Here is an 11682-nt window from a genome sequence, read left to right on the forward strand (position 1 = left end):
GAGTGACAAATCTCAGTCTCGATTCGTGCCAACCCAACAGACACTTTCGGAGATACCTGTAGTGTACCTTTATAGCCACCCAGTTACGTTGTGACGTTTGGTACACCCAAAGTATTCCTACGGTATCCGGGAGTTGCACAATCTCATGGTCTAAGGAAATGATACTTGACATTAGAAAAGCTCTTAGCAAACGAACTACACGATCTTGTGCTAGGCTTAGGATTGGGTCTTGTCCATCACATCATTCTCCTAATGATGTGATCCCGTTATCAACGACATCCAATGTCCATGGTTAGGAAACCGTAACCATCTATTGATCAACGAGCTAGTCAACTAGAGGCTTACTAGGGACATGGTGTTGTCTATGTATCCACACATGTATCTCAGTTTCCTATCAATACAATTCTAGCATGGATAATAAACGATTATCATGAACAAGGAAATATAATAATAACCTATTTATTATTGCCTCTAGGGCATATTTCCAACAGTCTCCCACTTGCACTAGAGTCAATAATCTAGTCCACATCACCATGTGATTAACAATCATAGGTCACATCACCATGTGACCAACATCCAAAGAGTTTACTAGAGTCAACAATCTAGTTCACATCACTATGTGATTAACACTCAATGAGTTCTGGTTTGATCATGTTATGCTTGTGAGAGAGGTTATTAGTCAACGGGTCTGAACCTTTCAGATCCGTGTGTGCTTTACGAATATCTATGTCATCTTGTGGATGCTACCACGCGCTATTTGGAGCCATTTCAAATAACTGCTCTACTATACGAATCCGGTCTACTACTCAGAGTCATCCGGATTAGTGTCAAAGTTCGCATCGATGTAACCCTTTACGACGAACTCCTTTTCACCTCCATACTCGAGAAAATTCCTTAGTCCACTAGATACTAAGGATAAGTTCGACCGCTGTCATGTGATCCATTCCCGGATCACTATTGTACCCCTTGACCAACTCATGGCAAGGCACACTTCATGTGCGGTACACAGCATAGCATACTGTAGAGCCTACATCTAAAGCATAGGGGACGACCTTCGTCCTTTCTCTCTCTTCTGCTGTGGTCAGGTCTTGAGTCTTACTCAATACTCACACCTTGTAACACAGCCAAGAACTCCTTCTTTGATGATCTATTTTGAACTCTTTCAAAATCATGTCAAGGTGTGCGTTCTTTGAAAGTATCATCAGGCATCTTGATCTATCTCTATAGATCTTGATGCCCAATATGTAAGCAGCTTTATCCAGGTCTTCCTTTGAAAAACTCCTTTCAAACAACCCTTTATGCTTTCCAGAAATATTACATCATTTCGGATCAACAATATGTCATTCACATATACTTATCAGAAATGTTGTAGCGCTCCCACTCACTTTATTGTAAATACAAGTTTCTAACAAACTTTGTATAAACCCAAAAACTTTGATCACTCCATCAAAGCGTATATTCTGACTCCGAGATGCTTGCTCTAGTCCATGGAAGGATCGCTGGAGCTAGCATACCTTTTAGCATCCTTAGGATCGACAAAACCTTTCTGATTGTATCACATACAACCTTTCCTTACGAAAACTGGTAAGGAAACTTATTTTTGACATCCATCTGCCAGATTTCATAAATGCAGCTAATGCTAACATGATTCCGACGGACTTAAGCATCGCTACGGATGAGAAAATCTCATCGTAGTCAACTCCTTGAACTTGTGAAAATACTCTTTGCCACAAGTCAAGCTTCATAGACGGTAACATTACCGTCCACGTCCGTCTTCTTCCTAAAGATCCATTTATCTCAATGGCTAATGCTAACACAAATTTCAAAGAAGTACATCAATTTTGAAAACAAAATCATCAGATTTTACAAAAGATCATCGACTTTAAAAAAAGTTCATCATATGTTTAAAAAAATCACAAATTCGAAAAAAGTTCACAGGATTTTGGAATAAAATTTTCATCAATTTCAGAAAAAACGATTTTGATAAAAATAGTTCATCAAATTTGAAAAAAATGTCAATTAAAAAACATCAAATTTTGAAAAAAATACAAGTTTGAAGAAAATTCAACGATTCTGAGAAAAAAAATAAGAAAATGTGCACGCATCTAGCAACATGAAAAAGGAAACAAAAAAGAAAGAAAAAACTAAAATTAAAAGAAAAAATCTTACAAATTTGATCCAAGAAAAATGTAAGTAAATAGAAAAAGATCGAATACCGTTTCAAGAAAAAAAAGTAAAGAGAGAAAAAAGAAAAAAGAAAGGAGAAAAGAATGGAAAGGCTAATCTATAATACCTAAATAGTTCATCCCACTAAGCTATTTCTCTTAACATGCAGGCTATCCACATCCGTAGCAGTGCCCCGTCAGCATTTAACTGGAGGCTTACAAGCAGGACCCATCATAGCAAAAAACGAACACGTTGGCTTCAGTTACACTTGGTAGGCCCGGCCAGAGAACCTCACGACGGACGTAATCCAGCCCAGCCCAGCCATCGGCCTCCACTTCCTTTTTTTCCTGCGAGAACGCCCCCGCTTTCCTCCGTGACTCCCTCCCCCGCTTTCCCCTGTCCACCACGGCGCGCCGCCAACACGGGATCCCGGTGGGCCGGCTCCCCCCTGCGCACGGCGCACTCTGCCTCGCCGCCCTAGCCAGGATTCGTTGGTCGATCCCCTCGCCGCTCCCTCCCTCTCCGCCGCGCCTCACTCCCAATCCGGCACCCTCCCTTTCTCCCGCCGCATACCAGTCCTTCCACGGCGGCCACCTCCTTCCTCCTCTCCCCTTCGACGGCCACCTTCTTCCTCCTCTCTCCTTTAACCTCCTCCATACTTGCGGTGCCTGCCACAGCTACTTCGCAACGGAGCAGCGGCCGATGGTGTCGTCGTTGGGGATCGTTGTCGGGCTGCTCAACAATGGACTCGCTGCTGCCCATCCCAACTTGGCGCCGGCGTCAGCAAGCACCTCCTCCCTCGGATGCTGTCCCGGCTAATTCAGCCCAAATGTATGCACTTCCCTCTTGGTTATTGATTTGCTGGCGACGACATCGAGCTCCCGACTACGGCCACGCTATCTGTCGACTTGAAGCTACTGTACTCTGTTCGTCAAAAGGTACTGTACTCCATTCGTCAGAAGAATATTTCTCTTTTCTTATAATCCTATATATATTCTTGGACGCCGCTAACGGCCACACGTGTGGGTAACGCCCACACGTTTTGTGTGGTGCCTAAGAGGAACAGCCCACACGCCTGTGTGTGGGCAAAACAAACTAGCGCCCACACGCCTCTTTTTTCCCTCCCGGTCCCTGTTACACGCGTGCGTGTGTGCGAAATAGATAACGCCCACACGCCCGGTACGTCAGGCCTCGTATCTCGTGGTCCCGCACGCCCCACGTGACACTTTACCGCGCGCCCGCAGTTGCCATGGGCCGGACCCTCGTCCATGTTCGTTTAAGTGCAGTTGCCATGTCGCTGAACTACGGTTGCCATGTCGGACAACTACAGTTGCCATGTTTGCTCAACTGCAGTTGCCATCTCAGGTCAAAGTTCCAGATTGCCATTTTTTTGGACAACTACAGCTGTTGCCATGTGTGGTTGGTTTACTGCAGTTGCCATGATTTCAAAACTTTAGGAGTTGCCACCTACTAACACTAGGCAGTTGCCATGTAGCGTTACAAAAAAAGGCATGGCAAAAAAAACATGTTCGGGTAAAAGAGAGAGTTGCCATGTGCTCACAAGCACGCTAGGGCAGTTGCCATGTAAAAGGAAAGAGTTGCCATCTGCTTACGTGCACGCTAGGGCAGTTTGCCATGTACCATGCAAAATATATAGCAACTGACATGTTCGGGGTAAAAAAAGAAAGAGTTGCCATTTTCTTGCAATCACACTAGGGCAGTTGCCATGTACACTGCAAAACGCATGGCAACTGGCAGCTCGGGTGTGGGAGAGGAGGCGGGCGTGTGGGCGAGATGGCAAATGCCCACACACCAGCCCTTGTGCGTGACTGAAAACTGGTGTGTGGGCGAACTGCTAAACGCCCACACACCGGCCCCTCCGTGTGGTAAAAACGGATGTGTGAGCGACCTCTCTCACACACCACACACGCGCCTTGTCCTACATGGCACATAAAATCGGCCAAAACGTGCCAAGATTCGTGCAGATACTGCTGGACGGCGATGGAGGCGTGTGGTTGAGATGGCTAACGCCCACACGCGTGGGCGTTAACATTTCCGATATTCTTATGAAAAGGGCCATAGCAACCTTACACAGCCTACTGCTACATCCTCCCTGCAGCCCATTGCTTCCACCGGCCCATCCTGTGTATCTTCCCTGGTCACAATGGATAGTGAACAGCCAGCTGACTAATTGATGTCAGACGCTGAGACGCTCCCTCTCCTAATAATGTTCCAGCCGCTTCACTTCCTCTCCCCACCATCTCCACAAGAAACTGATGGATTGCTCTTTAAAGTCTGCTTGGCCTCCCCTCATTTCCTTCTCATCAGGTCTCTACCACACCACTCATGCTGCCTCCGGCGAGCAACTCCCTGCCATTTCCTCCATGTTCTCTATGTATGATATATTATTGATTGCATCACAAATTTGCACTTTCTCAGGTACTGCATGCTCACCCACCCTTTTAAGCTGTGGATGCCCACGACCCAATTGGTACTAAAGCTTGAGGGTCGTCAGTTTTGTCCTCCGATAATCATCAACCTTCATGGTGGGACCAATTTGAAGCCTCCGCCCATTGCTTGCTGGTGATGCGCGTGTTGGCAGGAACATACGTGCACCCCCGGTGTCGCCTCCCCTCTCTGTACCAGGTACCCCCGCAGCCACTTCCTCATGCGCCCATCCAGTTTTTACGAGTCCGGCTCTTAAATCCAGATATTTAGAGTTGTTGTGACTAGAAGTGCATCAGCTAACTGTGTTGCAAAATCATGTCTTGACCGATGCAAAGCTCAAACTATAGGTTGGTGTATGAGATGCTGAAGATTGGTATGATGTGGATGTCGTAATAAATTTTCTTCTGTCTTTGAATTTTAAGTCCTGTACACTTTTTTCACGTAGGTTGGTGTTCCGTTAAATCTTCATCTATAAACTAAAGATGGACAGAAATTCAGTAATGTTCAGTTTGCTGCAGCGAATGGCAAGGTAAGAGTGAATTTTATTTAGCTTCACTTGATAATTACTTCATAATAGTAAAAATATGTTGGTACTATCAATCATAATTTTCACTAATGCCATTTGTTAACTCCCAGATCATGCACCTTGACATCTAGGTAACAAAAGATCAGGTCTAGGAATAGAGAATACTAAGCAATGTTTTTTCTTTCTGAGCAAGCACTATCAGTACTAATGCTGGACTAGACTTCCTCTAATTAGTATTCTTCTCTCAATATTGTATTTTTTTAATATATTTTTTGTTTAGGATCAGACCAGGTATTTGTCTTTGCAGGCATTTGTGGATATATCAATAAGCTGCAACACTGCAAATTGATCTTGCTGTTTATATTTTTTATTTGCAGGGTTTGTGTTACAACTAAGACTGCTGGTGACCTGAATGGTAAATATCTAACTTTTTGCACACATACAACTACCCATGTCTTTTTTAATTTTGTCAATTCTTGCACTCTCAGCTCTCTTCTACCTGATAAGCTCATAAGTGTGACAGCATTACCCTGTGAAAATTCTTATCCCCCACAATGGTAAATATGAACTGGTGACTAGAGATATACGCTTTAGCACCTGGCCCAATTAATTATATTCCCCATTGTATCCACCAATTAGTTATATTCCCCATTATATCTTTGTGCAGCACTACAAACAGCAAGAAATAAGGAAACATTTCAGGACAAGTGGAATAATTCCACGAAGAAATATCAAGGGACTATGATCCATGTTTTACTGCTAAATAAATATATTCCATGTATTGGCAGTAGTAGTTGGAGATTCAAAAAGATGCGATTACTATGGTTGTGTTATTTGGCAACATGGACTACGATTGTACTAAAGGCTGTTGTCTTTACCATTTCACTTTGTCTGTAGTTTGTTGTAAATCCTTTCGGATCTTTGTCTTTTGTTTATTAGCGAGAATGCAGTACTGTGGTGTGCGTTGCCCACAACTTATTAGCAGTTCTTGCTTTCTTATAAGATCTTAAAGATAATCTCTGAATAGTTGTACAATTTGTTTTCAAATCCTAGATCTCTATATGTGATGTCAAATGGTTTGTTGCTGAAAAAGAAAATGATGTGACAGTTGCTTGGGTGCGTTCTGTTTACCTTTAGAGGCAATGGCATTATGTGTTGTCATTTGAAGTTTTTGCATTTCCAAGGTCACAATATGAAGTGTTAATGTTTTACCTTCGTAATAATTATTACTAAGAAAAGATATGGACCTTCAATTCTCCTTACCACTTTATCATTTCAACCATGGATGGATAGCCAGTACAAATGGACAATCGAAGCAGCAAGTACTGAATATTGGTTCACTCTCTATTTGTCATATCACTTTTTTGCCTTACTGCATCTACTTTAATTAACAACGTAAACATCTTATCCAGGATGCCACCTAATTCTTCGAACAATAATCAGCCATGTTCTTTACTATTTTAATAAGGGAAGCTCGGAAGAACTAAACAGATGCAATTGCAAAAATAAAGAACAGAAAAGAATCTGTATTTATAACTTTCAAAAGAATTTATAAAGATGCAATAAATTTGAATCATAGATTTGTGAAAATGAGGTCACCTATATTTTGTATTATTGATTCATATGGTTTTTTTTAGAAACTTCCAATCTATTCATCTTCAGATGGTTTTATTATTTGATATGTGAATGTTATCTGAAAATCTACAACAAATTCCTGCAGCAACGCGCGGGGCATTGTCTAGTTAAACACAGTAGGTGAGGCGGGTGGTGTGGTTAGCGCAGTCACCTTGCGTTCCGCGTGATCCAATTATTCTGGGATTGGCTTTGTAAGAGGGCTACCTCACCACTTTGTATTGGTCGGCCGTGTACTTTGTTCGGTTGTTGCTTTATTTATAAAGCGGGGCAAAAGCCTGTGTTGAGATGGTTAGCGTAGCGTATATAGAACCAGCGGTCACCGGTTTGAATCATGCGCACACGAGCAGATTTTTTACATTTTAAAACAAAAAAAGTTGTCGGCCCTGCGTGGAGGAGGTGTTCGTCTGATTGCGGAAATAAAAGAAATGGACGCTTAAGGCGCCGTTTAGGATTTGGGTTCTCACACTCACCTGGCCAGCAGCATTTACCCCCGACATGACGCAACTAGGCTTCAGGACGATTCGAATACATACGTCGCTGAGATACTCCCATGTGATGCATCATGCGTCTCCATCCTCGCATGTGTCAACTCCTTTGCGGTGGCCGCGTCGATCAGAGGCGCAGCTGGCCGGGGCAACGCAGTATATGTACGCCACTGCTCGGGATGGTGTCATTCCCAATGCCTCCAATTCCAAACCCCCGCTCTGTTAAAATGAATATGAATAATCACAAAATAGTGTCGGTCAAAATAATTGTTAGTCTTCTGCTATGGTAGGCACAAGATGAGGTTGATGCTCTTTGGCTATATATTGCCCTTTCCGTGAGGGTTATTGTGATGCTTTAATTTGTTATCTATTTTTTTATTCTCTGCATTTGTTATTGTACCACGGATGGTTTTAACTGCGACAATATGATTTAGGTTTCACCAACTTGTATATAGTTTCAGGACTTGTTGGTCACTCATGCTATTACTTTCCTTAGGTATGGGCAACTTCAACGCAGTGCACCCAAACAGAAACATCAAATGTCCGTGAACATGTTTGGACGTGTTCGTCAACAGCGATATGGGAGATGGTCATCCTACTATGTGCATCAAAAGCCCGCCTCTGTTTTTTTATATATGGAGCATTGAAAATAATTGAAAGATAGCACAAATTTTCCACAATCATGTAGTAACAAATGTTTCAATGCAATAGTTATTCATGTACAAATATTACATTTGAAAGCTTAGGATGTACATTAAGTTTTTTTAAATTCATCAACCCCAAATTCAACATACTCCTCGAAAGCATCCTTCACCTAAAGCCTGAACTTCTTCATCGGCACATGTTGTCCATCAAAATATTGTGTCCCCCTTGAGCTTCATCCATCAATGCATCAATGTGAAGTGCTTGCCCTCCAGCCACTAGTGGGTAGCCATTGTTGTGTTGCATGATAGTCTTCCGAGCTGCGGCTGGATGTGTGGGTTTGTGCCGGTACAGGTGGTTTAATAGTACTATGGTAGTATACTATTACTGGTGGATGGAGTATATATAGCTTTTCTGGAGTGCATATCAGGTGATATGGGAGCTAAAATGCTCCATGCTATGATGTGTTCTTGGCCATTGGATCTCACATCCAATGGTCGCCGCAGGAGCCCCAGAAAAGTTTCAAAAGAGCCCTTCAGGAAGCCTATAATTGCGCTCTAGTCCACACCCCCCAGATGTTGACCGTTGGATGTGGGATCCAACGGCCGAGAACACATCGTAGCATGGGAGCATTTTAACTCCTGTAACACCTGATATTTTTCCAGATTTTCTGTGCGTGGCTTGTGTTTAGTTTTCTGCGGGCAGCGTGAAATACTCCTAACTAGCCCAGTCTAGTCTCCTGCTTAAGATAACCAGTCTAGGCAAGCAGGCGTGTAGACCAATGTGGCTATGGCTACTGTTGATGCCTTTGTACACCCGACTGATGCCTTGTACAAATTGATTGTCTTCTTACAGCTATGGAAGCCGCTAAGCAAACCACAGGAGACGGAGGCGATTGAGGTGCTCTCCAACAAGCTACGTTCGCACACCTAGGCACTGAGCGCCCTATGAGGCTTACCTTATGCTTGAGTCGTTTGCTTCTCCAATCGTCGGCTTGTTTTGCTTATTTCCTGTTTATTTGGCTTGTGAGCCAAGGGCCCTATGAGGCTTGTATTGAACTTTTTTTTCCTTTGTATTACTTTGGAGCTACTACCTTGTATATAACAATTTAAAGGCTTCTATTTGCTAAAGCCGGGCAAGCGCCTATTCTCTAAACAAAAAATATTGCTGACGTGTGAGCCAAGAACAACTAGCGCTATTGATTAGCCGGTCGTATTGTGTGTGTGTGTGTGGGGGGGGGGGGGGGGGGGGGGGGCGTACGCACATTCATCCACCCATCCATCAAAGAGCACGAGTACGCGACGTGGTATCCCCAAAAAGGTAGAGTACATGGCGTGACATACGTAGTGGTAGTAGTTGTCTCAGCATATACGAAACTACTCTACACACGGCGCTCACTCACCTGATATGTAGACAACAAGTAATCAAACGATTCTGCTGCACCTTAGCCTTGTCATAGACGGCTTGATCATCTGTGTTGTCCAACATTCGGCCAGCGACTGTCATCTGCCTAGCAGCACTCCAGCATATATGCAAGCCTGCTATGAAAAAACATGTACGAAAGCCAGCAGTATACAGCCTAGTAGAGTACTCCATCCACCTCTCCCTACCGGTACGTGACAAATACGAGCCGCGTCACCGTCACGTTAAATTGTTGTAATAAACAATAAAACTCTGAAAGATCGGTTGGATCATGGAGGCAGAGGTTGTACGGCATGTTCAGTTAAGAGCAGAAACATGTGACGTTGCCTTTGTGAGGCATGTTCCGTTCGATCCGGTGCTCCTGCGGAAAAGAGGAGGATCGCTCCCACTCTTCACCCAGCTAGTAGCATCTTCCCTGATGGAGTCAATTGCAAGAAACCACCATATTTGTGGCTAGATTTACAGGAAACTACCAAGTCGTTAATCTGTTGCAAAAAACACCGTAAAATCTCTTAACCCGTTGCAAAAAGCACTGAACAGCCGTTTAGCCTCGTTTGATCTCTTTTCCGACAGGTGGGCCCCGAAAACGCTGACGTGGCGTGCGGATAGGCAAACGGCGCCGTTAGGAACAAAACGGTCAAGACGCCGCGCCGGTCGGTCCTGTTCAGACAGTCCTCCCCGCGCCCCTGTCCTGTCTCTCGCCCCGCTCCCCTCTCCTCTCTCGCCCCTGCTCGCCGCCGGTGATGGCCACCTCGCGTGGCAGTGATGATGGCGGTGGCGGTGGTGCTGGCGATGCATCTGGTGGCAGTGGTGCTCCTGCAGATCCAACAGAGGTTTGCGGCAGTTCAAACCCATCTCAGGCTCCGCCTCTTCCACAGCCGCCGTCGCCGTCTTACTGTGTTGAGTACGCGGCGGCGAGGGCATTCGCCAAGGCCGTGAAGGAAGATCCAGAGGGGAGCCACCACTACGCATCCTCCTTCGGCGGTGTCTCGTAAGTTTTCTCTTTCCGTACCCCGATTTGGTTTCTAGGGTTCTAAGTGTATGTAGTAGGCACCGTCGCCATTATTGTTGTTGTAGGTTGTTTATGTGGTCAGACATGTAAGTGAAGTGTTTATGTAGTTCTAGGGTTCTAAGTGTATGTAGTAGGCACCTAAACATTAACTAAATTTTTAACTGAATTTTTTACTGAATTTTTAACTGAAACTGTATTTTTAACTGAATCTTTAACTTTTAACTGAATTGTTTACTTGAACTGAATTGCTTTACTTGAACTGTAGATTGAATGATGAAGTGTGGGAAGTCAGATTCCATTTCCATGACAGAGATAATCTTGAAAGAAGCCTAAATGTGGATGATATCACATTTTACAATCTGATTGCACTAATAGAGCTTGAAGGGTATGGGATGACAGACTTTATGTATTATGTCAGAGATCCAGGTGTTGGGGTTTCAGGTATGGAAGAACTGACAGATGATGATAAGGTGGAGGAAATGTTGGATGACCTAGTTATCAAAGGTCAGAAGGTGGTGAACATAACAGTCATCAGAAGTGATGCTCCAAGACCTAGTGATTTGAACATTGGACCAGTTTGTGAGGAGCAGGTTCCATTATCTGAAATAGGTGTGCCAGTGGTGTATGAGATAGATACAGCAGGAGTACTGTTTCCTAGCCCAACAAAGCCACAACAAGTGCCAGTGCAGGTCATTAACACACAGGAGAGTTCATTTTTGAAGCAGAAGTGTGCACCAGTACCAGAATTTGCAATGGAGGAAGACCAAGATCAAGAGCAAATTGAGCAACTGATGGAGCAGAAGAGGAATGAAGAGATTCAGAAGTTCAGGAAAAAGGGGAAAGAAAAAGAGAAATACAAGGCAGCTAAAAGAAAACTTCCAGAGCTAATGGCTGAAGATTTCACTGATAGTGACAGTGACACAGATTTACTAGCAGATGAGGATATAATTGCTAGGCTTGAGGCAATGAAGAAGCATAGAGATGATCCACTTCATCATATTGAAGGGGACACTGATGTGGATGAGCCATATGAAGCAGATGAGGAGGAGGAGGAGGAGGAGGAGGAGGAGAAGGAACCAGAGGAGGAAGAGGAGGAAGGGAGCAGCATAGGAGGAAGTAAAAGAAAGGGGCCAACTACAAGATCTCATTCTAGTTTGGATGAGATTATTGAGGAAGATTGGTTTCCTTCATCTGATGAGGAGAGCAACCCTGGTGACCTAAGTCAGGAGGACAATGATGGGGCTCAAATACCATGTGTGAAGCTTCCAGCTGATAGGAAGAGCAGGGCTAAAAAGAGGAAGCCTAGAGTTTGGTATGATGAGCAAAGGGAAAACTCAGAAAAGCAA

At 44.0% G+C, this 11682-nt stretch overlaps 1 long non-coding RNA gene across 6 annotated transcripts; it reads left to right on the forward strand.

Moving 5' to 3' along the window:
• The first annotated feature begins 2522 nt into the window (after nt 1–2522).
• On the forward strand, nt 2523–6250 carry LOC109747655 (uncharacterized). 6 transcript variants are annotated; one of them, XR_005759525.2, is made up of 5 exons: nt 2523–3104; nt 4606–4812; nt 5060–5143; nt 5518–5555; nt 5808–6250. It is a non-coding gene; the product is annotated as an uncharacterized lncRNA (long non-coding RNA). The 6 variants fall into 6 exon arrangements; XR_006665109.2 differs by lacking the exon at nt 2523–3104 and adding an exon at nt 4306–4494; XR_012187299.1 differs by lacking the exon at nt 2523–3104 and adding an exon at nt 5629–5697 and having other exon boundaries at nt 4506–4812.
• The last annotated feature ends 5432 nt before the right edge of the window (nt 6251–11682 follow it).

This window comes from Aegilops tauschii, chromosome 6 (assembly GCF_002575655.3).
Source record: "Aegilops tauschii subsp. strangulata cultivar AL8/78 chromosome 6, Aet v6.0, whole genome shotgun sequence".
In the NCBI taxonomy this organism is placed as follows: domain Eukaryota; kingdom Viridiplantae; phylum Streptophyta; class Magnoliopsida; order Poales; family Poaceae; genus Aegilops; species Aegilops tauschii.